Consider the following 26,905-nt stretch of genomic DNA (forward strand, 5'->3'; position numbering starts at 1 on the left):
GAGCCCCCCAGCCCCCCCCCCACGGCCCCCGGGCCTCCTCGCGGCCTCCCACCCGCCCGGGCTGACCTACTTTGGAAATGGTGTGAACTCGGCTGAGCGCCAAGGAGTCGGGGTGCGCGCAGGCCTGGCCCGAGGGCTCCCGGCCGAAGACAGGAGGCTCTCCCGGGGTCGGGGGAGGCGGCGGGGGGCTCCTGCAGAAGCCTTGTGCGGGGCTGGGGGTGGGTGGGGGGGGCTCTCTTTTTTTTTTTAATTCCCAAGGCCTTGGCTGTTACAATTCATCTTTCTGCTCTGGGAGTGCGAGCTGCTGATTGGCCGAGCCCGGTGCCTACGTCAGAGAGAGGCAGCCAATCAGAGCAGGCCCTGCCTGTCTCCTGCCGCAGGCCGCGGGGGGAGCGAGGAGCTGCGGCGCAGGGTCCGGCCCGAGCTCCGCGCAGCCCGCGGGGTTCGTGCTCCCTCCGGGGCGAAGCCGGGAGGAGCCCGGAGACTCCGGGCTGAGTCACAGATCGCGCCGGGGTTGGGGGGGGCTCCCGAGGCCTGCCCTTGGCCCCCACGTGGAGCCCTGGCTAGGCCTCCCTTCCGCCCGGGCTCGTTCTTCTCGGAGTATCTGGCTTTTGTAACCAACGTGGTTGGCTCTGGGGCGTGGGAAAAGGAGGAAAACCAGGGGGGAGGGAACGGAGATGTTGGCGATTACCTGCCTCCACCACTTTTAAGGGGGATGATGACTCTAGGTCATCCCTTTGTCCCCATCCCTGTCTTAAAAAAAAAAAAAAAAAAAAAAAAAAGGAAGCCAGCTCTGAATCTAGGGGGAATTATCAGCACTTGTAAATCAGCTTAAAAATGACTTTTTCAAATAATAATAATAATAATAACAAAATTTAAAATAAATAAATAAGTAAATAAATAAATAAATGACTTTTTCTGTTCCAAGGCAGCTGCCCTGAATTCACAATAGGTAGTTCCCAAGTGCTTACCATCTGATAAGATTCTTCTTAAGATGATATATTTGTTGAGACACATGTGGAGAGAATGGGATCTGGCTTATCAACTTTTCCCTCGGGATCCTTACAGCGCGATAATTTATTTGTGCTGAATCCACTTGGGCTGTTATCAAATATGAAGCGAGAAATTCTACATTAGCTCTGACATTTGAACTTGAAGTGGGGTATTCAGTATTTGTCTGCAACCTCGATTTGAAATTATATACAGTTGACCCTTGAGCAATGGGGAAGGGCTGGGGGTGTGGGGCACTGACCCCTATGAAGTTGAAAATCCTTCTGTGACTTTCGACTCCCTCAAAACTTAGCTAATAGCCTACTGGTCACCAGAAGCCTTACCCATAACATGAACAGTTTCGCCAGAAGCCTTACCCTTAACATGAACAGTCAATTAACATGTATTTGGTATGTTATAGGTAAGCTGGAGAAAAGAAAATGTTATTAAGAGAATTGTAAGAGAAAATACATTTACAGTGTTATAGTATAAAAAATCCACATATGAGTGGACCCACACAGTTCAAACCTGCTTTGTTCAAGGATCAGTTGTACATATAACAATTCTGACCTGCAGCTCGGAGTTTCTGAGCTGCTTCTCTCCTTGTTTCTTTGGAATTTTTAAAACCATAAGGACCTTCTTTCCCGCATGATTCTCCACTCTGAAGTCTTCTCAGTTGCCAGGGACCCCTGTGAGACCCATCACCTCCACTCTCATCCCAGCATTCCCGTCCTTTTCAGCCCTTAGTTTATGGAATACAATCAATCGAGGACTCGCAAAACTTTCCTGAGAGAAAGACCTAGCAAAAATGTTAAGTATGGAATTATCACCCTGAAATGCTATGCATGATTCTTCACATAAATTCACAGTTGGTAGCACGTTGGTAAATGTTGGCAAAATGTGCTCTAAGGGTTTTAAAACAGGAAAAGATGAGCAAATCTTGTACCTATCCTGAAGTCTATCCTGAATCTCTTCCATGAATTATAGCAGGACTCCCCGTTGCTGCTTCTCCCCCCTGCCACTGGTTTGGCGGACAGGTTGCATGGGGGAAATGAGAAAGAGGGGAAAATGATAGAATTCCAACACGACTTTGGCGCACAACAGTTACTGACTGTACCCACCATATGGACCAGGCCAGATCCTTACATTATCTATGGCAACCTATTGTCTCTTTCTTCAATCTAACTCCTTGGGGCCTTTTGCCTGACAGATGTAAGAATAGAAGCTACAGTGGAGTTGACAATTTATATCAGCAGGAACACTCACACAAGCCTTACCCTGGCAGCGGGTTTTAATTTAAAATGCTGAATGAAGGTTTCTGTGTCTGAGACTCGATGGTTGCCAGGCAAAAAAGACCTGCTCTCCTCTGGCTGGGAGATAGGTATGTGTGTTAGGGGACCAGCCCCAGGCCAAGAATGGCCTCTTGGATGCAGGAGGAGAGCCAAGGAGCCAAATGCTGAGCCAAATGTGAGCCAAAGAGAGAAGGGCCCACAGGAGAAGGATGACAGAGTCAGGAGGCCACATGTCTGTTAGTGTCTGAAGCTGGAGGACTGTCATAATGATGGGGACTGGGCTCCATAGGCAGCTGAGTCACATGGGATGGACAAGCCTAATGTGATCGAGTAGACACATCCATATTTTTTCCCCCTGAATGAGTTGAAAGTGGCTTCTGCTTTAATTTCACAGACCAAGAAAAATGTTTCAGGCTTCAGAAGTTCTCTCTCCCTGTTAACTAATACTCATTCCTTAGGAAACACCTGGATGTGCGCAATGCTATGTGATCTGTCACTCAAGCGTGGGACAGCCCTAAAGGACTGTGGAGACACAAAGGCTAAAACGTGTCTTCACGCCCTTGTAGTAGTGCCACATCTTCCTCCTCCTTTCTCCTGTGAAGTTTTGCAAATGCTTCTATTTAGAAGTGCTATTTAACTGTCACTAGATCAGCCACAAGAATAATGAATATAAAGAGGAAGGGGGAAGGGTAAAGGGGTGAAGATTTGGATCCTTGGAGAAACCGTAAGATGCTGGAGCATTTCATGTGGTGTAGCCATCCTCTGCCTGACGAAGAGACCACTCCCCGTCAGCTGAAAATTCCTGAGCTTCTATTTCCTGAGGTTTTTCAAATTTTCAAGGAGAGGTCATAGAGCTGGAAGTTCACAACTGGCCTGCTGCCATCCCCTCTGGTGTCCAGGTGGTCTGGCCTATGCAGTGACTCTACCTCTCTTCTCCTCTTTCTTCCTCTCCATCCTACAATCACCTATTTAAAGAACCACATTGAATCCATAAGATTCAAAAGACAGACATAGGAGGAAAGCACATGTTGTCAGTAGATATAGTAGAGATGAAACAAAAAAAGATATAGTAGAGATGGTAGTGTTTGGGCAAGAGCAGGACTTGGGAAAGAACATCCCATTAACTCTAGGGGGAGAGAAACATTGTGATGAGGAAGGAGAGGATTCTAGTTTAACATCTGGGGTGAAAATTTTTTGAAGCCTTCCAAAGATCTAGGCGAACAAACCTGAAGTGTGTTTGGGGACATAGATGTGATTAGATTTTGCTTTATCATCTTCCATACAAGAAAGCTCATTAGTAGGCAGACAATAGAGTGTTGTCAGCTTTTCACTGGGGAATACAAGTAGAGGATCTCGTCATCTCCAGCTCTCAGGAAGATGCACAGGGGAAGGTAGGAAGCTGTACCCAATGCCTAGAAATAAGAAAAAAACAATGTTAAAAGGTCTCCTTCTCAAAGAGAAGCAGGTGTTGAGAGTATAAATACCAATTAATGCTTAGTAGGGACTCACATGTGCTGGTGACAGAACTATGGTTTAGCAAGGAACTCTCTTGTCACTGGGGAGAAGGGTCCTTGTGTTGGAAATATCTATACTGCATCGCTGTGGAAAGGATGTTCATTTCATCTAGGAGATGACAAAAAATAAAATAAAATATAAAATAAAATAAAATAAATAAGCTAAAATCGGTCACCAGGTATCAGAGCTGTGGGAAAGTGATTTTCTTCTTTAGATTCTGCACGGAGTTCTGCTGGCACCCTGCATTAATATAAAAATTAACAACACACTACTCACTTGGAACGTAGCATCTAAAAAAAGCTCACATTGTGCTTTAAGCCTTTTATTACAAAATAATGGAAGTCATGAGGTTAAAGTTTGTTCTTGCAATTTTCTCTGAAACATCTGTACAATTTTATATGGGGGATGAATGTATATTCCATGCAGATCTTTGTCAATTGAAAATGTGGTTGAAGAGCTAGTGGTTCAGGGACGCCTGGGTCGCCTGGCGGTTTAGCGCCTTTGGCCCAGGGCGTGATCCTGGAGACCCAGGATCGAGTCCCACGTCAGGCTCCCTGCATGGAGCCTGCTTCTCCTTCTGCCTGTGTCTCTGCCTCTCTCTCTGTCTCTCTCTCTCTCTCTCTCTTTCTCTGTGTGTGTGTGTGTCTCTCATGAATAAATAAAATCTTTAAAAAAAAAAAAAAAAAGAGCTAGTGGTTCAATACTAGGGCTCACTCCCTCACCCTACCCTGATCACATATATATGATTTCCTGCTTGTAAGCACTCCGGGAAAAAAATTTTTTTTAAATGAGAAATACCTTTTATGTTCACATTCATTGTCATTATTACTGTTTTCTGTGTCTCAACAGTATGGCTCATTCCAACCAAAAGACCCCAGGGGAATAAAGGAGAAAGGCTAAGAAGCAAATTCCATTCAATAAATTACTATTGAGCTCTTACTATGTTTGGCACTAGGAGGCTCAAATCCCTACAGGGTGTGCGGCCCAGTGAGTGAGCTATGTCAGGCAGATATACAAATAACTATAAATCAGGACAGAGTGGGCTAAGTGTCTTACCAAAGTTGGTAAAAATGTGGAGCGGGGGTGGGGGGGGAGATTGCCATTTGAAAAGGCTCAGCAAAGGTTTGTAGAGAAAGTGGTAAATGGAAAAGGGTAAGTAAGCCAGATGTCAGCTGGGTTCCCCCTGCTGCTATGTTGGTCAGACTGGCCCACATCCTGACTCCAGCCTCCAGATTTGGCCCTCTGCACCATGGCCTCCTGCCTCCACACTGCCTCTTTCACCATTCTTTTGTTCCTTCCACTGAAACTACCCTTATTTTCTTGATTTCCACTACAGAATGCTTACACCAAGCCTCTGTGAGATGCAGTTATCATGGAGGTGTTGGAGAGACAGGGGCGACAGCCCAGTAATGTCTGTATATATCTTGAAACTGAACATTAGTCATCCTTGTTTTCTTTTTTTAAAAAAAGATTTTATTTATGTACTCATAAGAGACACACAGAGAGAGGCAAAGATATAGGCAGAGGGAGAAGCAGGCTCCCTGCGGGGAGCCCAGCATGGGACTCGATCCCAAGACCCCGGGATCATGCCCTGAGCCGAAGGCAGATGCTCAACCACTGAGCCACCCGGGCACCCCAATCATCTTTGGTTTTAAAACTCCTTCATGCCCTTTGTTATTGTCCTCTCATTCTCTTTTTTGCACCTCTTTTCTTCTTTGGGGAGGAAGGCAAAAAAAATCCAAATTCCTTTCATTGCTTAACACAGTAATTTTTAAAAAAGATTTTATTTATTCATTCATGAGAGACAGAGAGAGACAGAGAGAGAGGCAGAGACATAAACAGAGGGAGAAGGAGGCTCCATGCAGGGAGCCCTATGTGGAACTTGATCCTGGGACCCCAGGATTACTCCCTGGGCCTAAAGGAGGCACTAAACTACTGAGCCACCCAGGCATCCCTTAACACAGTAATTCATCCTATGTTTTATTCTGCACTCTTCCTTTATTTATTTTTTTTAAGATTTTATTTATTTATTCACGAGAGACACAGAGAGAGAGACAGAGGCAGAGACACAGGCAGAGGAAGAAGCAGGCTCCATGCAGGGAGCCTGATGTGGGACTCGATCCCGGGTGTCCAGGATCAGCCCCAGACCAAAGGTGGCGCTAAACCGCTGAGCCACCAGAGCTGCCCTGCACTCTTCCTTTAAACTAAGGGTCGGGGCCTGCTTTACCCAACAAAACAATCCATCGGTCTACTATTTTCTTACAGAAAGACTTGTTTTTACCCCTTCCAGGAAAAATTCTGGAGGATATAGTTTTATTTTTACCTGGCTGCAGTGCCAGTTTTGCAAGGCAGCACTGGAAAATGAGGACATTCCTAGTGTCAGGAATTATAAGACCTCGAAGAATACTTACAGGTTTTTCAAATACCTGTGTCTCTCATTTTACATATAAGAAAATAGGCTCAGGCCTCCTCAGGGAGGTGTATGTATTTAATGGTGGAAGGACATTGTCAATTCATTGCTTTTTTTCCCCCCCCCGCCGATGGCAAGGACATCATGATGAAGGTAGAAAATTGGACAAGGCATTCATTATAGCAGGTGTAGTCAGGAATGTTGCAGGGTGGCAGAGGTGCTCCGTCTTCACCAAGATGTGCTTAGTAAAGGTAGCTTATTTGCTTATAAGTGACCTCATAAGCCACCTGTCCCACTACACCGGCCAATAGAAACAACCTAGACTTTTTTTTTTTTAAGATTTTATTTATTTATTCATGAGAGACACACAGAGAGACAGAGAGAGAGAAAGAGCCAGAGACACAGGCGGAGGGAGAAGCAGGCTCCATGCAGGGACCCCGACATGGGGCTCCATCCCAGGACCCCAGGATCACGCCCTGGGCCGAAGGTGGCGCTAAAACGCTGAGCTACCCAGGCTGCCCCAACCTAGACGTTTTACATAACGATGTCTCAGTCTCTACCAGTTTAGTCTCCTTGAAGTTCAAAGACTGTCATTTCAAATTTCAACTCCCTGTTCCTGTGGGCTGACTCAGACTCTGTAAGTAAGCATTCAGTCCTGTGGAGGATGCTCAAGGTTCTAATGGCAGAAGAGAAATGTCCTTTGGCCTGTTGCTAGAAGTCTTCTGGAAGACAGTGTGAAGTCCTCTTTGCACATTGGTGACCACAAAGGTGCAACTGGTGCAGCCTGACATTCTGAGGGTGGTATGCTGGTACCTACCCAATAGCATGTGACTGTTGTCTGAGATCTTCAACCATAAAGGCCTCTTCTTCCCAAACCTAGGCCACTGGGGACTTCAGGTCATTCAGATAATGGAAATTCAAAGGATAAGAGGACCAGGAGATGTTTCCCTGGGGTAGAGTATCAAGGTGACTGCAGGTCTTTAGGAGAACTCCAGCCTTGGTTCAGTGCCCTACGCAGTTTGGAAAGCAGTACTAGCTCACAGACAGTATGTAAGAGATGACTCCCGGGTAGGGCTTCTGGTTCAATCCAAGTCCTGCCATGGTCCTAGTGATTCAATATCTGTCCAGGATGATCTGTGCAGCACCTGACTTTTTAAACTTAATGATGTTCATTTGGAGATAATTGTAAATTCACATTCGGTTGTAAGAAACAGTAGAGAAACCGTGTACCTTTTGCCCAGTTCACTCCTATGGTAACATTTTGCAAGACAACACCGTGCTGTCACAACCAGGATTTTATTTTATTTTATTATTTTTTTTATAACCAGTATTTTAACATTGATACAATCAAGCCTCAGAATATTTCCATCACCACAAGGATCCCTGGTCTTCACCCCTCATAACCACACCAGCTTCTCTCTACCTCCCTCTCTTCCTTGACCCTATTAGCAATAACTAATTGTTTCTCCATTTCTATAATTTTGTCATTTTAGATATATTATATAAATAGTGTTCATCCAGGGTGTAACCTTTTGGGATTGGCTCTTCTAAGTCAGTATAGTTCTCTGGACATTCATCCAGACTGTTACCTACATCAATAGTTCGTTCTTATTACGGCTGAGTAGGGTTCTGTGGTATGGATGAACTATGGTTTTGTTTAGCTATTCACCCATTGAAGGACATCCAGGTTGCTTACCTTTTGGGGCTATTTCAAAGAAAGTTATCATAAACATTAGCGGACAGATTTTTGTGTGAACATAGGTTTTCATTTCTCTGGGATAAAAGCTCAAGACGGCAATATCTGGGTCCTGTGGTCATTGTATATTAATTGTTTAAAGCAAACACAAACTGTTTTCTATCTAGACTGCTTTGGGGCTATCAAATGTATGAGTGATCCCCACATCCTCAGCAGCATTTGGTAGTGTCATCATTTTTATTCTAATGCATGTGTAGTGATATCTCATGGCTTTAATTTGTATTTTTCCAACGGCTAATGATGCTGAACATATTTTTATATGCTTACTTGCCATCTCTATATGCTCTTTGGTGAAATGTCCATTCATGCCTTTTGCCCTTTTTCCTAATTGAATTGTTTGTTTGTTACTCTTGAGTTCTTAGAGTTCTTTATAAATTCTAGATACTAGTCTTTTGTTGGAGATGTGGATTGCAAATATTTTCTCATTGTCTGATCATGTCTTTTCATCTTTCTAATAGGGTCTTTACAAAGCAAAAGTTTTATTTTTTTTAAGATTTCATTTATTCATGCGAGGCACAGAAAGAGAAGCAGAGACACAGGCAGAGAAGGAGGAGAAGCAGGCTCCATGCAAGAAGCCTGATGTGAGACGTGATCCCAGGAATCCGGGATCATGCCCTGAGCCAAAGGCAGCTGCTCAACCCCGAGCCACCCAGGCGTCCCATAAAGCAAAAGTTTTAAAAGTTGATGATGTCTGGGGCACCTAGGTGGCTCGGCGGTTGAGCATCTGCCTTTGGCTCAGGTCATGATCCCAGGGTCCTGGGATCGAGTCCCACATCGGGGTCCCCTCAGGGAGCCTGCTTTTCCCTCTGCCTGTGTCTCTGCCTCTCTCTGTGTCTCTCATGAATAAATAAATAAAATCTTTTAAAAATTAAATAAAAGTTGATAAAGTCTAATTTATCAGTTTTTTCCTTTTGTGGATCATACCTTTGGAATCACGTCTAGGGCTTCTTTGCCCAGCCTTAAATTCCAAAGACGTTCTCCCCTTCCCCAAGAAATATATAGGTTTACGTTTTATTTTGTTACTATCTGTATTTCCATTTTGAATTAATTATTTCATAAGTTAAAGGTTCACTTTCTTTTTGTCTACAAGTATCCAATTGCTCCAGCACTTGTTGGAAAAGCTATAAGGTTCCTGCAGAGTCACAATCTACATTGTAAAGCACTTTGTGAAGTGGTGACATCTAAAGACCTACAAAAGCATAGGAATATCTGGATGTTCTCCATGTCTGAACCATGTCTGCACACAGTTTTTCTTTTTCTTTCTTTTTTTTTAAAGATTTTATTCATTCATTCATTCATTCATTCATTCATTCTAGAGAGAGAGAGCGAGGAGGGGTTGGAGTAGAGGGAGAGGTACAAGCAGACTCCACAGTGAGCATGGAGCCTGACTAAGGGCTTGATCTCATGACCCTGAGATCATGCTCTGAGCTGAAATCCAGAGTCGAATGCTCAACAGACTGAGCCCTCCCAGGTGTCCCAACACACAGTTCTTCTATGTATATGAGGATGGTTAGACAGGCCATGCTAACAGTAATACTCAGGATCCAAGACACGGAAGGAAGTCATGTGCATGACTGGAATGCAGGTTTACACAAACTGAGGAGGCCTAGCCATGTTATGACTCCTGGTATGGACCCCAGAATTCAACTGCCCTCATAAAAGGTAGGCTTCCCTGAGAAATCCACTACCATGGGACAATGGTAAAGAAATGGACCCAGGAACCACTCCACGTTTGGATGGCCCACACTGACTCCTGATTCCCCCAAGTTGACTTCACACCATTTGTAAATAAAACAATAAAGACACTTTGCTCTACCCAATTTCCTTCTATCAGCTCTCTGTCTCTGTTTCCCCTTCCCCACGGCGGGTTCTGAAGCCACCTCCGATCACCTGTCCTGATATGTACCCACCTACCTCACTCTCACCTTCTACTTCATGGAGAAAACAGAAGCCACCAGGAAGGACTGACTCCACACCTACAATCTGGCACACATCTGTGCCCATCCCTACTACCTTCCTGCGATGGAGGAGGAAGTCCCTCCTTGGGAAGTCAGTACCGGCATCCGAGCTTGTAGTTCATCACTGCCTACGTGCTCAGTAACCAGACTCATCAATCATTGCCTCTCCTCTAGTTCTTCCTTACTCCATCACTCCTAAAAAGCTTGTCTTTGAGCATAAAGAGAGAGAGAGGGATCTCTTGCTTCCCTTCTCATTACCTCTCCACCTCTCTTCCTCACTTCAAAGCCAGGATTCTTGAATGTGTTTTCTATGCTGGCTGCCTATACTTCCTGCCATCCCATTCTCTCCTCAACCAATTGCAGTCTGGTCCTTGTCCTCACGATGTTTAAACAATTCTTGCCAAGATCTCCAAAGGCTTTTTATTGCGGAAGCCAGCGGACACCTCTCAACCTTATCTTACTTGACTTCTTTATAGTATTTGCACAATTGAACATATATCTTCTTTTCAAAAAAAAAAAATCCCCTTCTCTTGGCCTCTTTTTTTCCTTTCCCTTTATCTCTCTGTTTACTCACTGGTCTCTAGTAAGTCTCTCCCTTCTCTGTCAGTGCTCCGTTTCAGGCCCACTTCTGTGCTCCCTTTAAACACTAGTCTGGATGCACATCTGACCCTTGACTCCTCCCTCTCCTTATTCCCTATGAGGAATACATCCCCACATCCTTCATCCCACTGCTACGGTGTATTAGCTGGCCCTGGCTGCCACAACAAACTATCACACATGGGGGGCTTAAACACAGAAATTTATTTTCACCCAACTCTGAAGGTGAGAAGTCTAGAATCAGCATGGTCACTTGCTGGTGACCTTCCAAACCTTCCAGGCCTGGAGAGGGCTGCCTTCTTACTGCATATTCACCTGGTGGAGATAGAGCCTAAGGACTCTGGTGTCTCTCTTCTAAGGACACTAATCTCATCACAAGGGCTCCACTCACCTGACCTCATCTAAGCCTAATTATCTTCCAAGGCCCCGCCTCTAAATATCATCATATTGGGCCTTAGGGCTTCAATGGGTCCATTGTGGGGAACGGTACACAATTCAGTCTGTAGCACATTGCTCTGAAAATCTACCTTTCCCATCTCTGCTGCCATTTTTTTTTCTTACCTGGATTATTTCAAAAGTTTCTCAACTGGCCTCTTTGCCTATTATCTCCTTCAAAATCATTCCTCATACTGCAGCGAGACTGATTTTTTTTTTTTTTTTGAGTCAGAGATCAGGCCAAGTCCAGTCCCTTGCAAAAGATACTTTAGTAGTTTCTGATAGACTTTCTGTAAAGTCTATATAGGCTCTGGGTGGCATAGAAATCCTTCCATGTTTGGGCACCGGTTTATCTCTCTGGCCTGACCACTCTTTCTTCCCCCTTGTACTCAGTGATACCACCAGAGTACAGTCCTTAGGGGTCTGTGAACACACTTATTAAATTAAATTAAATTTATTTTAAATTTATTAAATTAAAATTATTAAATTTATTTTAAATATTAAATTTAAATTATTAAATTTAAATAAATTTAATTATTAAATTTTCCACATTCTCAAGACTCAGCTTAGATGTCACCTCCTCTAGGAAGCCTTCCACGACTGTTAGGTTGGATTAGGGGCTTTTCCTAAATGTCACCACAGTTCCACAGTGTGTTTACCTCTATCACAGCACTTAGCCAGCATTGTAAGAGTTGCTTTTCACCTGTCTGTCTCTCCCTCTTGCCTGTAAACTCCTCAAGGGTAGCAGGTCCTCCTAACTCCTCACTCGATGCCAAGTCTATGGTGCAGTTCTGAGCGCAAGCAGGTACTTCGTGTTTGTTTATTAGGTGAAAGCAATTTGGTGCAACTTCTTTTATTGACAAGAAAACCACCAAAGAGAGCATAAGCTCTCACTCAAACAAAGCTAAGCTCACAAGAAGCCCAAAAATCAAAGACTGTCACTGTCAATGAGTCAGTTATCAGAGTTTCCAGGGCCGTCATTGACTCTACTGGAAAAAGTGACAAGAATCAAATTATTTCACTTATCTTTGGGCCTTTGTCTGTAAAATGAAGAGGTAGCACTAAATCATCTCCTAAATTTCCTTCTAATGCTAGAGGTTTATAATTTCTTATATGGAGACTGTAAATGTCTGGTTGGAATTTTTTTCAAAAATCACAAACTTGGGATCTTTCTTGCTCTATCAGAAGAGAATTTGAGGCTAGGCTGGTACAAAGACCCTGGATGATCAGGGTTTCTTTTCACTGCCCATTCATTTTTTTTTTTCATTCATTCAACGTTTACTGAGCACCTTATGTGTGACAAGCACATAATTCTTTTCAGTTTAGACATTTCACAAGTGCTGATAAACAATAAGTTAAAAGGACCCAATTCTCTGTGAAGACAATTTAGTATATCGTTTTCCAAAGTTCAGATGGAGATGCAGTGACTTCATAGGGGAAAACTACATAGAAAGCACTAAGAAACTCCTCTCTTCGATTGCATTTAGCAATGGTTATGTAACTACTACATTGAACAAGCATGACTCAGAGGATATAATCAATCATAAAGCAACACTTCAAATTTATTCCACAGAGTTAACACTTTCTCTGCTCTTGGGTGATATTTAGAGCAACTTTTTATTCTTTGGTGGCTTCCACGTAATAAATTGTCCACTGGTCAGTAATTAACGTGTCGAAAGCCATGTCATGGTAAAAACATCAATCTGGTTTTGCACTTAGGCTTCTCCTCTCCCCAGCTCAGCCTCCTACAAAAGGCTGCAATCCAGTTAGGAGAGCAGCCCATGGCCTCACTTTTGCCCATGCTGCCCCCTTCATCTTTTAATGGGGATTTCACACTTCTTTCTGGTTGGTATAGTGTGAGGACAATGAAGAAAGCAGAACAGGAGAGTTCTGGGACACCTCGGTGGCTCAGTGCTTTAGCATCTGCCTTTGGCTCAGGTCATGATCCCAGGGTCCTGGAATCGAGTCCCACATCAGGGTACCTGCATAGAGCCTACTTCTCCTTCTGCCTGCGTCTCTGCCTCTCTCTGTGTGTGTCTCTCATGAATAAATAAATGAAATCTAAAAAAAAAAAAAAAGAATGAACAGGAAAGTTCTTACTTGTCTGGTAGTCTTGGGAAGATCTAGTATCAGTGTTCTCTGGCCTTGACAGCTATTCCAAGTTGCCTCTCTAGTTGGTTTTTCAAGACACCACAGGGTAGAGCTTCTCTCACTGCCTTTCCCTGTCGACAGATGGATATGTCTTAATATGGCTGATCGCTTAGTCTTCCCTCAGACTGTGGGAATCTGGCACCAGCTCCAGCCTTTTTGTTCATCTGGTCACCCATCCAGATGACCCTCTTAAAAAAGGCACAAGATAACTTTCGTGCCTGCTTTCTTTTGTGGGTGGTCCACGTCTCATCCAAGGGAGCCACTCATATTTTCTTTACCCCGGAAGACTTAGAAAGGCCAGGGGGAGAAATCCAGCCACAGACTAGTCTGTACAAAATTATCCTCTCCTCGTATCCCTACTTCTCATTTTTAATGTACTTTTTCACCGATGTAAAAAGTTGAAAAGTCATGTAATCAGATGTTGACAACCTCTCTTGCAAATTTTGCAAATGAAGGTCACATACCTCACTTTGAAATGTGGTATCAGTGGCACCTGGGTGGCTCAGTCCTCAAGTGTCTGCCTTTGGCTCAGGTCATGATCTCAGGGTCCTGAGATCTAGATGCATCATCAGGCTCCCTGCTGAGCAGGGAGTCTGCTTCTCCTGCTCCCTCTGCTGTTCCCCTCACTTGTGCTTTCTGATTCTCTCTCTACGTCAAATAAATGAAATCTTTAAAAATAAAATAAAATAAAATGTGATATCAATCTCAGTGTCTTAGTTGAAACTTTCATCCTTTTATAGTTATGCCCGCCTTGCAATGTTAGAATGACCAATCTCTAATCCAGTCTCTGGTCTATATTTGTCATGTCACTGTGACAAGTAGCCTTTTCCTCCCTTCATTTCATTATCTAAGAGAAAGTTAATATGTGCTTTTGTGTAATTTAAAGTACTTACTTTCATATTCTGGAGACTGGGCACCGTATGAGTTTCCCAGGGCTGCCATGACAAAATACCACAAATGGGGGGAGGGTGTGTGTGTGTGTGTGTGTGTGTGTGTAAGCAACAGCAATTGATATGTCACAGTCCTGGAGGTTACAGTGTGAAATGAAAGTGTCAGCAGGGCCACAACCCTCCAAAGGCTCTGAGCTAGAATCTGTCCTAAGTCTCTCTCTTAGCTTCTGGTGGTTACTGGCAATCTTTGGCTAGTGGCGGTCTCACTTTAATTTCTATGTTCACATGACAATCTCCCTGTATGTCTACGTGTCTGTATGCCCTTCTTATAAGGGCATCGATCATTGGATTTAGGGACCATCCTAACCCACTATGCCATCATTGTAACCTGATGCTGTCCGCAAGGACCCTATTTCCAAATAAGGTCACATTCACAGGTTCTGGGTGGCTGTAGATTTGGAAGGACACTATATAATCCAGGATCAGTACTGTAACATTTTCTTTAGAAAGGTTCAATGTCAGTGCATATATGATGTGGCATATTTCCCCCCAATAATGGTATTGTTGTTTTGTTGGTTTTTTTTTTTTTTTTAATGGAGGGATTGCATTAATTTTGGAAAGGCCTATAGAAATAGTACCTCTGGGTTTCACTGCATAGCAATAGTCAGATTCATGGAGGAATATAACAAAGGAAGCATACAAACAGCTTAATAAGCATGAGTATATATCGTATGGGAGAATCGACGCGAGCTAATAATAGCTACCCTTGAGATGAGAGAGCGGATGCTTTTTCCATAGCTGAATCGTGAGCAGGATGATGTAGTATTTGTTGATTTTGCCATGTGACTTGTGAAAACAAAAGAGGTAAAAGAAGACAAATGACATTGTAATTCTCAGTGATTTGACTATAACTACGTGTACTAAGGCTGTAACAACCCTAGTAGTGGTGTGTTGTTCTATATAATCATCAATTTTTAAGCCTCTGCAACATTTTAGAAATTCTTCCCAGGAGTAGACTTCCTCCTGTATCGGATGTTCCTTTCTCAGAAAGTTCAAGTAGTTGCTGAGAACCTTGCTCAAATAATGATGGTATAGCAGACTCGCAAATGAAAGCAACTTCATGATATCTATCAAAACTGGGTTGTTGTGGTCTTTTGCACAAACTTCAAATACAGTTTCTTCATGGTTTATCAACTAAAATCTATCCTGAGAAAGTGTGGACCTTTAGAAAGGTGCAATGAGTGGCAAATGTTTATATATATTTTATTTCCTATCCATTTAGTTTTTTCTAGTCTTGTTTTAAAAAGATTTTTATTTATTTGAGAGACAGAGAGAGAGAGAGAGAGAGAGAGAGAAAGCACACAACGAGGGGGAGGGGTAGAGGGAGAAGCAGACTTCCCACTGAACAGGGAGCCTGATGGCAGGGCTTGATCCCAGGGCCCTGAGATCATGACCTGACCTGAAGGCATCTGCCTGAGCCAGCCAGGTGCCGTATTATTTCTGGTCTTGAGTAACTTCTTCCTCAGACCTCTGATTTTTACTTGGCCAAGGGTGCCTTGCAGAAAATCATATATTTACCCATCCTGGCTAATTTCATGAGCTTGTGATGCAACTTTAGAGACTTGGAGTAACTTCATTAAACAGCAGGTGTTTCTTATTCAAAATGGTTTTAGACATTTTTCGTGACTACTTTTACTGTTATTTTACATGTAACTTCTTTTCTGAGTATGGCGAGCGCCACCAGGTACCTGCCTACCTTTGCATGTACAAATGGAGTCAGTAGACACTTATCCATTCTCTCTGCACATAAAATTTATGACAAATTTAAACCGTCCTTTAGGTAATTGTTTTTTGTTTGTTTGCTTTTTTTTTTTTTTAATGTCTTACTGTGTTAGTGCATTTTTGTTGCAATTTGTATTGTATTTTCTTTGTAAGCCATTTGGATTCTGGTGAAAGCGTTGTGTACATAAATAATGGAAACAACACCCACACCATTTCTTAGCTCCTGTGGGTGCTGCCACACATTTTTTTCTTCCTGTTTTCTTTCTTTGCCTTCTTCTTCTTTTTTAAATCACCATAAGAATAGTTCTTTGGAATAGAGATGATGCAACAGTCTTAAAGGTACAGCCATTGCTTTGTTATCAATTAACGAAGAGTAATGCTTTTTTGAAAAATTGTCCTCTGTAACCGACAGCCAACATGATTGTTTTGAACTTCATGACATTCAAGACATTTTGTGCTGTTTTAAAACATAGTGGCAGATGTGATACACATTGTATAATGTTCCACCATAAATTGAGCATAGCAGGAGGTATAATGCCCTCAAAGTGAAATAGTTATATGGTAACCAGAGAGATTATTGAGCTTCTATAGGGCTTGGTCTCTTTTTATAAAGTGAGTCAGGCAGCAAAGAAGATTTTTCTCCACTTTGGAGAAAGGGCCAGAAGTGCAAGTTATACAAAACCACTGAGCCTGTTTGTACTCAGTAGTCTTCTAGGACTTTTGGAATACCTATTACCTAACAGGCTCCAAGGGCACTGTTTGGAATTTCAAGGTCCACTCAGAAGCAGGCCCATGGAGCCCAGAGTCATAAATGCTAGGAGAGAGAAGGAACTGAAGCCTGCTTCTCTTGGTCTCTGTTGGCTGCCTCCTCTATTGGAGGAGACAACTGGGTGCATGACATTCTGTGACCACATCAGCACAGACCATGGGAAGGAGGAAGTAGCCAAGATCTAGTGGGGAACAGGGGCCAGAGCCTGTCCTCAGAAGCTGGCCCATTCCCAGGAGGCAGCCAGGCAGGCCAGTACACGGCGGTCAAAGGGCATGACTAGTCAGATTGGGCCAGGCTATTTGAATATCAGAGTGAGTCCTCTCTGCCAGCAGAACACAGTTCTGGAAGAAGTCCAGGTGACAATATTCAAAATCAGGCACAGTTCCAGGTGATTGGTCCAGTCACAGCAGGCCCCCTGCCAGAAACTGAAAAGAGAGTAGGAAATCACATCCTGCTTCTGAAGGGAAGGGAGAGAGCCAGAGTTTGGCAGAGCATCAGGACCTGAGCAGAAGAAGCAGTGGTCCAGGGCAAGGATCCAGCCGCTGCAGAGAACTAAAATGCATAGCAGAGAAACTGAGGCCGACTGAGGTCACAAGGCTCTGGCCGTAGTGATAAAAGAACCCTGAGACTCCGAGTCTATACCAGGAACCAGATTTCCAGGTCTCTAGGCAACCAAACCCGTTCCATCTATTAATAGGTCTCAAGCTGATGACACTGATCAGGACTGGCTCTAACTGGTTGGGGGGGGTACTAAGAGCTTCTAGAACTTTCATGTGTGTAAGAATTACCTGGGATAGTGTTAAAATGCAGATTCTGATTGAATAGGTATGACTGGGCCAATAGTCTGAATTTCTGACAAGATCCCAAGTGGTGCTGCTGGTGTGCTGGAGTAGCAAAACTCGAGAGAATCCAAACTCGCTGTTATTCCCTTCTCTACCTGCCACTGCTGTCACCCTGCTTCTCCTTTTTTTTTTTTTTCTTAAGATTTTATTTGTTTATTTGAGAGAGAGCATGAGCAAGGGGAGAGGCAGAGGGAAAAGCAGACCCCCTGCTGAGCAGGGATCCCGATGCAGGTCTGGATCCCAGGACCCTGGGATCCTGACCTGAGCCAAAGGCAGATGCTCAACCACCGAGCCATCTAGGTGCCCCTCCACCTGCTTCTTCTGCCCCAGCAACACATCCTACCTCCTCACCCCTCCTCACTGTCAAGTCTGACCATCTTCTCCTTTCCTTCCCTTTCCTCCTGCCCATCCTCCCAACCCGTTTGTCCTACTGCATTTCCTCTGTCAAGACCACTGACAGAAGAAGAGCTTTTGTTCAGATAATGAAAGGGCCAAGATAACAAAAGCCAAAAAGAGTTTTCCCATTGTTAGCACACAACTATATGCTTTTATGTGATAGACACAATTAATCCAGATTCATGTCTTTTTCAGTTACTGTTTCCTATAGAGCGTAAAGAACATGTGACCTCTTCCCCCCCAATGTCCTCCAATGGTGAAGAAATATCTTCTGAGTGCTCACTTTGACAGCCCATACACTAAAATCAGAACAATATAGAGAAGATTATCACGGGCCCTGCATAAAGTTGACACACAAATTCCTGAAGCGTGCCACCTTTTTAAAAAGTCATCAAAATGGACACAAATTAAGGAGAATTATACCGTGCTTATGAAAGAAAGAGAGCAATGTAGGAAAAATGTTAATTCTACCCAAATTCACCTATAAAAACAACCCAAATCTAATAGAAACCTCAGAAGAGTTTTAGCAAAACCTAAATCAAAAACTTTAAGAAAGCAAATGGCCAAGAATAGCTAAGAAAATTTTGCAGGCAAAGAATATAGTGGGAGTGCGGGGGAGGAATTGGGTGTGAGAGGGGAGTTTTCACTCCACAACAGCTTAAGACTTCATATGCAGTCAATTATTAAGATGGTGTAATAGTAGCTAGCTCTATTTAACGTGATCCTAAGTGATTTGATTGTATTTGGGCTCTTTTTAGTTTTTTAAGATTTTATTTATTCATTTGACAGAGAGATAGCAAGAGAGCACAAGCACAAGGAGGAGGCAGAGAGAAGGAGAAGCAGGCTCCCTGCTGAGCAGGGAGCTCAACGTAGGGTTTGATCCCAGGACCTTGGGATCATAACCTGAATAGAAGGCAGATGCTTAACCAACTGAGCCACCCAGACCTGCTCTTTTGATTTTTTACACCAAATATGTACTAGTTTTGTGATGAAAAATGAGCCAAAAAAGCCACCAAACGCTTTGAAAAAAGGGAAATAGCTACTAAGATTTTTTTAAAAAAATCAGAATGGTCTCACATATTTATTTCATATCCTATTCTCTGACCATGTATCTGTACATAGTATACCCTGAATGTCATTCCCCTTACAGCAGTAACAGGTCGCTAGCTCCTGGCTTACGCTGAAAACTAATGCTATGCTGTAGGACTGGTTACCCAAGATCTCTAAGTTTAGTTTCCACCTGCAAAATGGTGATATCAGTAGCTCCCCAGCTCACCCGGGAGGAATGGCTGTTGGAATTGTACAAGGTCATCTGTGAAAGTGCTTCATGAACAATTGAACACCATGCAAATGCAAATTGCCATTACTGGTAAGTATTTGAAAATGAGCAGTTACAGATTTTAGAACTTTGTGCTTGCTCTTGTTAGTATGATGGCACCACAGGAGTCCTTTGTGCTCAACAGGTAAAGGGAGTTAGCTGGGAAACCCTCATTTATAGCAAGCACTGCCTCTCTCCCATGTCCCATCTCATCACACACCATTGTCCATGTATTCGATGAGGGCCATGTATTGATTGAGGGCTAATAGGCAGTAGGGCCCAGAGTCATGATGGTGAAAGCGACATTGTCCTTGCATGCGTGCATGAAGCTTATAGATAAACACAGAATTTGCAAACAAGAAAAGAAGCAATTTCAAAACGGTGATGAATGCCAGCCGTGAGGTGGTGAGTCTGGGGGGCCATGAGCTCTTGTGGGGCCCCTGCCAGGGTTCTGATGGTCCCAGATGGCTCTTTAGTGGTGGAATAGTTAACATGATGAGAAGGGTGAGGAGCTGGGGAGGAGGCCTGAAGATGGGGCACAGGGGAAGAAAAGCATGTCCCAGAAACAGGGTAGGACAATTGAACTGCCCCCAGGGGCAAGAAAAAAAATAATGGGACTACTTTGGGGTTAAAAAAAATACCCTAGATCATTTTGAAAATCTCCTTCCTAATGTTGCCTAGCCCTGGCTCAGTGTGGGCTCAGCATCATGTGGTTTTGTGATGAGTTTTAGGATGACCCCCTCCTCTGCTTCAAGCTGCATGACCACTCCCTTGCTGGCCTTCCCCCCTCACTGCCTGGACTTTCCTTTTGAAAAGATAGCACTCTGAAGAGGTGGAAAGAGGCTTTTCTCTTTTGAAGCAGCAGCATTATTAACAGAGAAGGAAAAGTCTCCCATGAGCTAGAGCAAAATCCTGCAGATTGGTTTATGAATCAATGTAGCTTAGGCTAAAGCAACCTAATTTCCTGAAAGCCACTCCATGGCTTTAGGCTTCCAGAGGGGCGGAAAGCTTGTATGATATTTACTTTTAGTTAAAATTAAATGGAAATGGCAAAAATACCCAAAGCAAAACAAAAAACCCCAAAACAAAAACCCCGAAGAAGAATTCTTCTGGAAGGTCGTATCATTAAAGAAAAAAAAAAAAAATTAAAGCCTGCAAAGCAATGGGGGGAAAAACCATATATATCGCGTTAAAGGAATTTTGGCAGAACACATATCAAGGTATTAAATTATTAACTATTTCTGAGTAATTGGGCTTCATGTGACTTTTATATATTTTTTATTGTGAAATACAACACATGTTTGGGAAAGTGCACGATATATAAAAGTTTCATTTAATAAACTCTTGTATAGTGAACACTCACATAACTGCTATCCAAGTTAAGAAGTAGAACATGGCCAGGGTGTCTGGGTGGCTCAGTCTGTTAAGTGCCTGACTTCTGCTCAGGTCACAATCTTGGGGTCCTGGAATCGAGCCTGGCATCAGCCCACTGCATGGGCCCGGTGTAGCGTCTGCTTCTTCCCCTCCCTTTGACTCTCCACCTCTGCTCCTGCTCTCTCTCTCTCCCTCTCTCATAAATGAACAAAATCTTTTTAAAAAATCAACCAAAAACCAAACAAACCATGACTTGGAAACCCTCTACCCATCTCTTTCCAATCTCAACCCACCTTCTCGCCAAGAGGTCACTGTTGCCCTTACATTTATGATAATCCTTTTTGTCTTTAATTTTACTGCCTAAGTCTATGTCACTAAACACTATAAATGCTATAAAGTTATATTACTATATCTTTTACTGTTTTTTTGAACTTTGAGTAAATGAAAGCACACATTTTTTCTTTCCTGTGGCTTCTATCAACATTAGATTTCTCAGTTTCATCCCTGTTGCTGAGGGTACTATGGTTCATCAATTTTCAATGCTGTTTGATATTCTAAGGTTGGATATACACATTTTCTTTGTCCACTCTACTGTCAATGGACAGTTTGGCTTGTTTCCAGTTTGGAGCTGTCATGAATAGAGAGTTGCTATTCTTCTGGAGTTCACATGCACATATTACTATTGGGTGTATATCTAAGGGTAGAAATCTGGGTCACTGGATATGCATATCCTTAACTTTTGTAGATAATGCCAGTTATCCAAGAACAACCATAGCAACTAATGTTCCCTGTAGCAGTGTATGAGAGTTCCTGTTGCCCTACTCTGGAGTTTTTTATGTAATTTTTTCCTTCAGCTTATCTGAATTTTCTATTTTTCCTCTGTAATACATATCTATATACCTTTAATTAGATGAAATGGTTTAATTAGGCAAAGTGCTATTCTAATATTTCTTAACATTATCTTTCCCAATGGGAATATTATTTTTAAAATCTTAAATAGAAGTAAATCACTTGGAGAAAAAGCACACAGATCACAACTATGTGGCCTAATGAATTGTCACAAAGTGAACATACCTCTATCTACCACCCAGGTCAAGGGAGAGACCTTTCTAGCATCCTCGAAGCCATCTTCAGGCCTCCTTCTGATCACACTCCTTCTCATCAAAGGTAAACCATCATGCTTGGTTCCAACACAACAGATGAGTTTTTTTTTTTTTAAAGATCTAATTTTTATTTTATTTATGATAGGCACACAGGGAGAGAGAGAGAGGCAGAGACACAGGCAGAGGGAGAAGCAGGCTCCATGCACTGGAAGCCCGACGTGGGATTCGATCCCGGGTCTCCAGGATCACGCCTTGGGCCAAAGGCAGGCGCTAAACCGCTGCGCCACCCAGGGATCCCAACAGATGAGTTTTGTGTGTTTTTGAACGTTATACAAATGGAACAATCCAGTATACATTATTTTGTGTCTAGCCTCGTTTTTATTTTCTGTTAATGTGAGATTCATCCATGTTGGGATGTGTAATAGTAACTTGCTCATTTCTTCTCCTTTTCTTGCCAGAAGAAAGAGATACTGACTAAAGTTGCTGAACTGCTCAACACGTTTTCAACTCATGGAATACATTACTGACCAGAGCCATACTTGCATTAGAGCATTTTTGGTCATTTGTATTTTTGTTGTTTTCACACAAATAATAAGCTTTGGGGTTAGAAAAATTATAGGGAGAATGAGTGGGATACTTGTGAGCTGCCCTCTGGCTTCTGCAGTAATGACTTCTCTTAGAATCATCTTTTCATGAGAATGGATGTTTTCTCTCCCTTCTAGTCCACCTAAAATTCAAAACAGTATCACATCCCCAGGCTGCACACTTTTATGTAAAATAGAGCTGTCACAGGATTTTACTGGAAAGTTGATTTATTTCCGAGGATCATGAGAATCCAAGGATGAAACTGGCATGTGGCCACAGGGAGAGAGCCCTTGACCTAGAAGCAGGGACAACTTCAAAGCTGTGTTGGTACATAATGGAACACGGCACTTTTAGCATGAATTGTAGCCTCAAAACTTTCTAGGGGGAAAAAAACCCTAAACCGGTCCTCCAAAAGGAAAGGTAAAATCAATATATATATATATATATATATATATATATATATATATATATTATTTATTTACTTACTTACTTACTTATTTATTTATCTTTTTACTCTTTCAAATAAGCAATGCTAAACCCTTCTAGAAAAACAATTGCTTAAATCTAGCTTCCAGGATTCTTTTTCTTTTTCTTTTTCTTTTTCTTTTTCTTTTTTTCTTTTTCTTTTTCTTTTCTTTCTTCTTCTTTTTTTTTTAAGAACAAAGTGTCAGCTGAGCTTGAACTCTTAAAACAGAATCTTGATATCAATCTATTTTTTTAAAGCAGCCAAATAAGCTCTCTGATGGTAACTCTGTGAATTACTGTGTGGGAATGAGTAGTAAACATAATTTTTCTTCTTCATTTTTTCTTTAGGCCTTGAGATATAATTATTAAAGCTTAAAATCTCCCTAGTGATATTAGCTAGATAATCAAATTTAGATCACAGGAATGAAACCACGTAAAATGTGCCTTCATCACTGTTCTCCTCAACATAATTCACTCAAGATAAGTCTGCTCCTACACCCCCAAAATCTGTTGGTAGACCATGAACCTAGCCGGTAAATTCAGCATGAATGCTCAAAATGATCAAATTGATTCTCAAAGCAAAGAATGCCATGTTAAAACACAACAAAGTAAACAATTTTTCCCACTGCAAGAGTAAAACATAGCTGAAATCATGTGCGAAGCAACATGTCAAAAATACTGAATAGAATTGCAAAATTTAGGAGACCTCATTGCTAACCTAGCTATTGAAGAGTTTACTAATTAACTTTCTTAAAAAAAAAAAAAAAGGAAAGGATAACATTTCTTAAGTAGCCGATTAAGAATCATTTTTATTAATGAATTGCTTATGTACCCATTGGAAAAAATACCTATGAACGTATAAGTCATTTTTAATAAGGATACAGTTAATTTTGTAGAAATTTAAACTATGTGAAATCAAGATTTCATTAAATTGAACAGTGCTAAAGTGCTTTTTATCCTTTCTTTCACTGAGGAGATAAAAAAAATCCCCTCTCCTACCCTCTCCCCTCCCCCACCTTCCTTCCACCCCTTTCTCCAAAGGAGGCTAGGAGAAACTCTTAGACCAGGAAGACACTGGGTAGAAAGTTATTGTTCTCTTTTGCCAATGCTTTTTAATCCCTATCTACCAATCTTCCCTGCTATTTCATAAAAAGAGGATCCCAGCTGTGCCAAATCGTGTGATAGCTATATAATCTCGACACAATCCACAGGGGTTTAGGACAGAAATTAACAAATATATTTCAGCTTGAAACTTTACCTAGAAAGAATATCAACTAGTTTCCCAAACATTCGTAGACCAGAGATCCCATCTTCTTGCTTTTTAAAAACCCGAGAGTGAGGATTACCATGAGAAAGGCCTTTTTTAGAATTGGATTTTGCTTGTCACAGAAATGTCCACCTTCTGTGGGTGCTCAAGTAGAACAAGGATTGAACTGAGAAATAGATATCTCAGGTTCCAGTACTGAATTTGCCACCAACTAGTTGTATAATCTTTGCCAATTTCCTGCAATTCTTTGGCCCAGATTCCTGTCTATAAAATGAAAAAATTGAACTAGATTCTGTAAGTATCCTTCCAGTTCTAATAATATGGTATTGTATAAGTTATATTTCTAGACTATGATTAAGTAATAGACCAGTTTCTCCTCATTATTCCACAGCAAGTTGGGTTCACCAAAACTTTTTCGCTCTTGGAGACACACTGAGAGACAAGTGTTGGGATTGGAAACCCAACTCATTGCTGGTACCCGTCTGGGGTCACTTCTCAGATGCACGGTCAATTGCATGTGCATCTCATCTCTGTAGGTTCCTTTTAGAGCAATCCATTATCATAACTAGTCCTTTTCTGGGCATTGGAATCCCCATGATGTTCTATGGGAACACAATAATATTGCAATAATATTGAAGTGAAAATTAAGGCTAGGTGTGGAACTCTGGGCTGACATATATGTTTGGGTCGCTCCCTGGAGGACTGAGGATCTGTAGATCCAAGCGTCTCACTCCTTCTAGCCTTGGAGAGCTATCATCGGGGTAGCGCCAACATTTAATAATTGTAACTAGAGCTCGGAGGACAATTTGAAATAGTAAGTTTTACAGCATCATCCGTGAGACCTAACATGGGAGAGAATTTTCCCGCACTCCGAATGAGAGCGGATGCCGCCATGAGGAGCTGCAAATGGGGAGCAAATCCACTCCATCCTACTAGGAGCCCTTCCTGTTTTGTCAGCCAGCATGGTTTCCTAAATCTCAGATTGCAACAGAACTGTTCTGCAATTCCATGCTAGCTATTTCGGGAGCCTAACACAGCAGGACAAATGTGCACAAGTCCACACAGTATGACAGAAGAATTAAAAATGTATTTACCATCTGTTGGTAGTTTCCTTGCGGGGCTTTTTTCTTTTTCTCTACTGCAGCCACAAATTGGGTCTTCTTACTTCCTTCCATGCTCAGAGAGCAGAGTTCTCTCTTCACATCATTGGAAACGCAGGGCTTTTTTTTTTTTTTTTTCCTTCTCCCCCTCTTTCAAATTCCCCCAGAGTGCTCACTCTGGGATGATTTCAGGTTCTCGGATCATTTCCTTCACATATAACGTGGAATGAGTCTGTGAAGAGGTTGTAGCATCTTGCACATTTTTTATGGCCAGGTTACTTTCAGATCCTACACTTGAACTTTGGGCAGAGTACTCTAGGAAGCTCCAGGGGGAAACAAGAGAAGTCAAGCACAGGCTAAGTGAAAGGAAGTTAAGTCTTTAAACGAAGCTTGGAAATTCATATTAGCCCTTTACAGTCTACTTAATCCTTATCATGATGGGACATGCCAGATGGGAGCCAAAATTTCTAATAGGAAAGGGTCTGAGGGATGTGAGCCTGGACTTCAAGTGAAAGCCATTTGCAACCATGTGATAGTATACATAAAACTCATAAGCTGGAGTACAGCTTTGCTAGTTGAGAAAAAGTAGAGCTTTGTCAATTAATTAGGTTGACTTGAAGCCATTTGGTTGATGTAGGAATGCTCAGTTCTCAACAAAACTCACTAGCTTGAATTTCTGAGATACACACGTTTGCTCCAAAGAAAAATCTAATAAATAGAGGTTGGTATTAAAAGTGTTGCCTTAGCCAAAATATTGCTATGTGGTGTTATGACTCTGACTGACCTATTTCACTCAGGTAATGATTTGTTAAACATTCTCAGGCTGCAGGGTGGATAACTTCACCTGGAAATCAGTCCTGGGTGACCTGGGATACTGGGTAGGACCTTTAAACTCCAAGCCTCAGCTTAATCACCTAAGAAAGGGGATCATGATCTTTACCTCAGTGTATTTTTGTGGGATTAGAGGAGACAAAATTTACAAAATTCTTATCATGTTGCCTGGCATAGAATAAGTGCTAGATAAATGGTAGCTTTGATTATGATTATTAGAAACTGTAGCTATGATACTATTTTTATCAAAACCTGCTGTCAGGTTCATACGTTCTCTTCAATAATGTTTTTGAATCTTTAAAAAAGATTTTATTTATTTATTCATGAGAGAGAGACACACACAGAGAGAGGCAGAGACACAAGCAGAGGGAGAAGCAGGCTCCCTGCGGGGACCCTGATACAGGACTCGATCTCAGGATCCTAGGATCACGACCCGAGTCAAAGGCAGACCTCAACCACTGAGCCACCCAGGCACCCTGCTTCTGAATTTTGTGTTTTAAAAGTTCTTCATGAATCTGAGCCTGATTGGGAAATTCAGCTCATTCTGACTCAGCTTTATTGGTTATACCAGATGTAGTTAAGCGCAAGATCAAGTAAATAGAATATTACCATGTGTCGGACAAGATGATTTGATTTGGATTAGCTTCTCATGAGATCATTTTTGTGTTGGGCCTTATAAGGCTTTGTACATAGTAGGTCTTGAAAAATATTGATTCACTAATTCATTTATCGGTCAGTACATCTTTAATGGGTATCTATCATGTGCCAAGGACTGTTCTAGGCACTTGGGGTTTATCAGTGAAAAAGGCAGACAAAAATCCCTGCCCTCCTGACAATAAACAAACAAACAAACAAAAAGGAAATGACATAATGTTTTGTTTTTCTTTTCTTAAAGATCTTATTTATTTGTTCATGAGAGACACACACAGAGAGGCAGAGACATAGGCAGGGGGAGAAGCAGGCTCCCTGCGGGGAACCTGATGCAGGACTCGATCCAGGACCCTGAGATCACAACCTGAGCTGAAGGCAGAGGCTCAACCATTGAGCCACCCAGGTGCCCCGACACAGAATGTTTTAAG

The 26,905-nt window shown here is 42.3% G+C and overlaps 2 long non-coding RNA genes and 1 other non-coding gene across 3 annotated transcripts; 2 read left to right on the plus strand and 1 right to left on the minus strand.

Annotated features, from left to right (window-relative positions):
* Nucleotides 1-971: 971 nt before the first annotated feature.
* On the minus strand, nt 972-25,125 carry LOC140626048 (uncharacterized). The gene is made up of 4 exons (XR_012025296.1): nt 24,990-25,125; nt 3,792-3,905; nt 3,509-3,694; nt 972-1,101 (listed from the first exon to the last, which is right to left on the minus strand). It is a non-coding gene; the product is annotated as an uncharacterized lncRNA (long non-coding RNA).
* Nucleotides 17,256-21,841, plus strand: LOC140626327 (uncharacterized). Its single transcript, XR_012025515.1, has 4 exons — nt 17,256-17,370; nt 18,934-19,152; nt 21,567-21,642; nt 21,724-21,841. It is a non-coding gene; the product is annotated as an uncharacterized lncRNA (long non-coding RNA).
* Nucleotides 18,059-18,165, plus strand: LOC140626494 (U6 spliceosomal RNA). Its single transcript, XR_012025667.1, has one exon. It is a non-coding gene; the product is annotated as a U6 spliceosomal RNA (small nuclear RNA).
* Nucleotides 25,126-26,905: the final 1,780 nt, after the last annotated feature.

This window comes from Canis lupus, chromosome 37, assembly GCF_048164855.1.
Source record: "Canis lupus baileyi chromosome 37, mCanLup2.hap1, whole genome shotgun sequence".
NCBI lineage: Eukaryota > Metazoa > Chordata > Mammalia > Carnivora > Canidae > Canis > Canis lupus.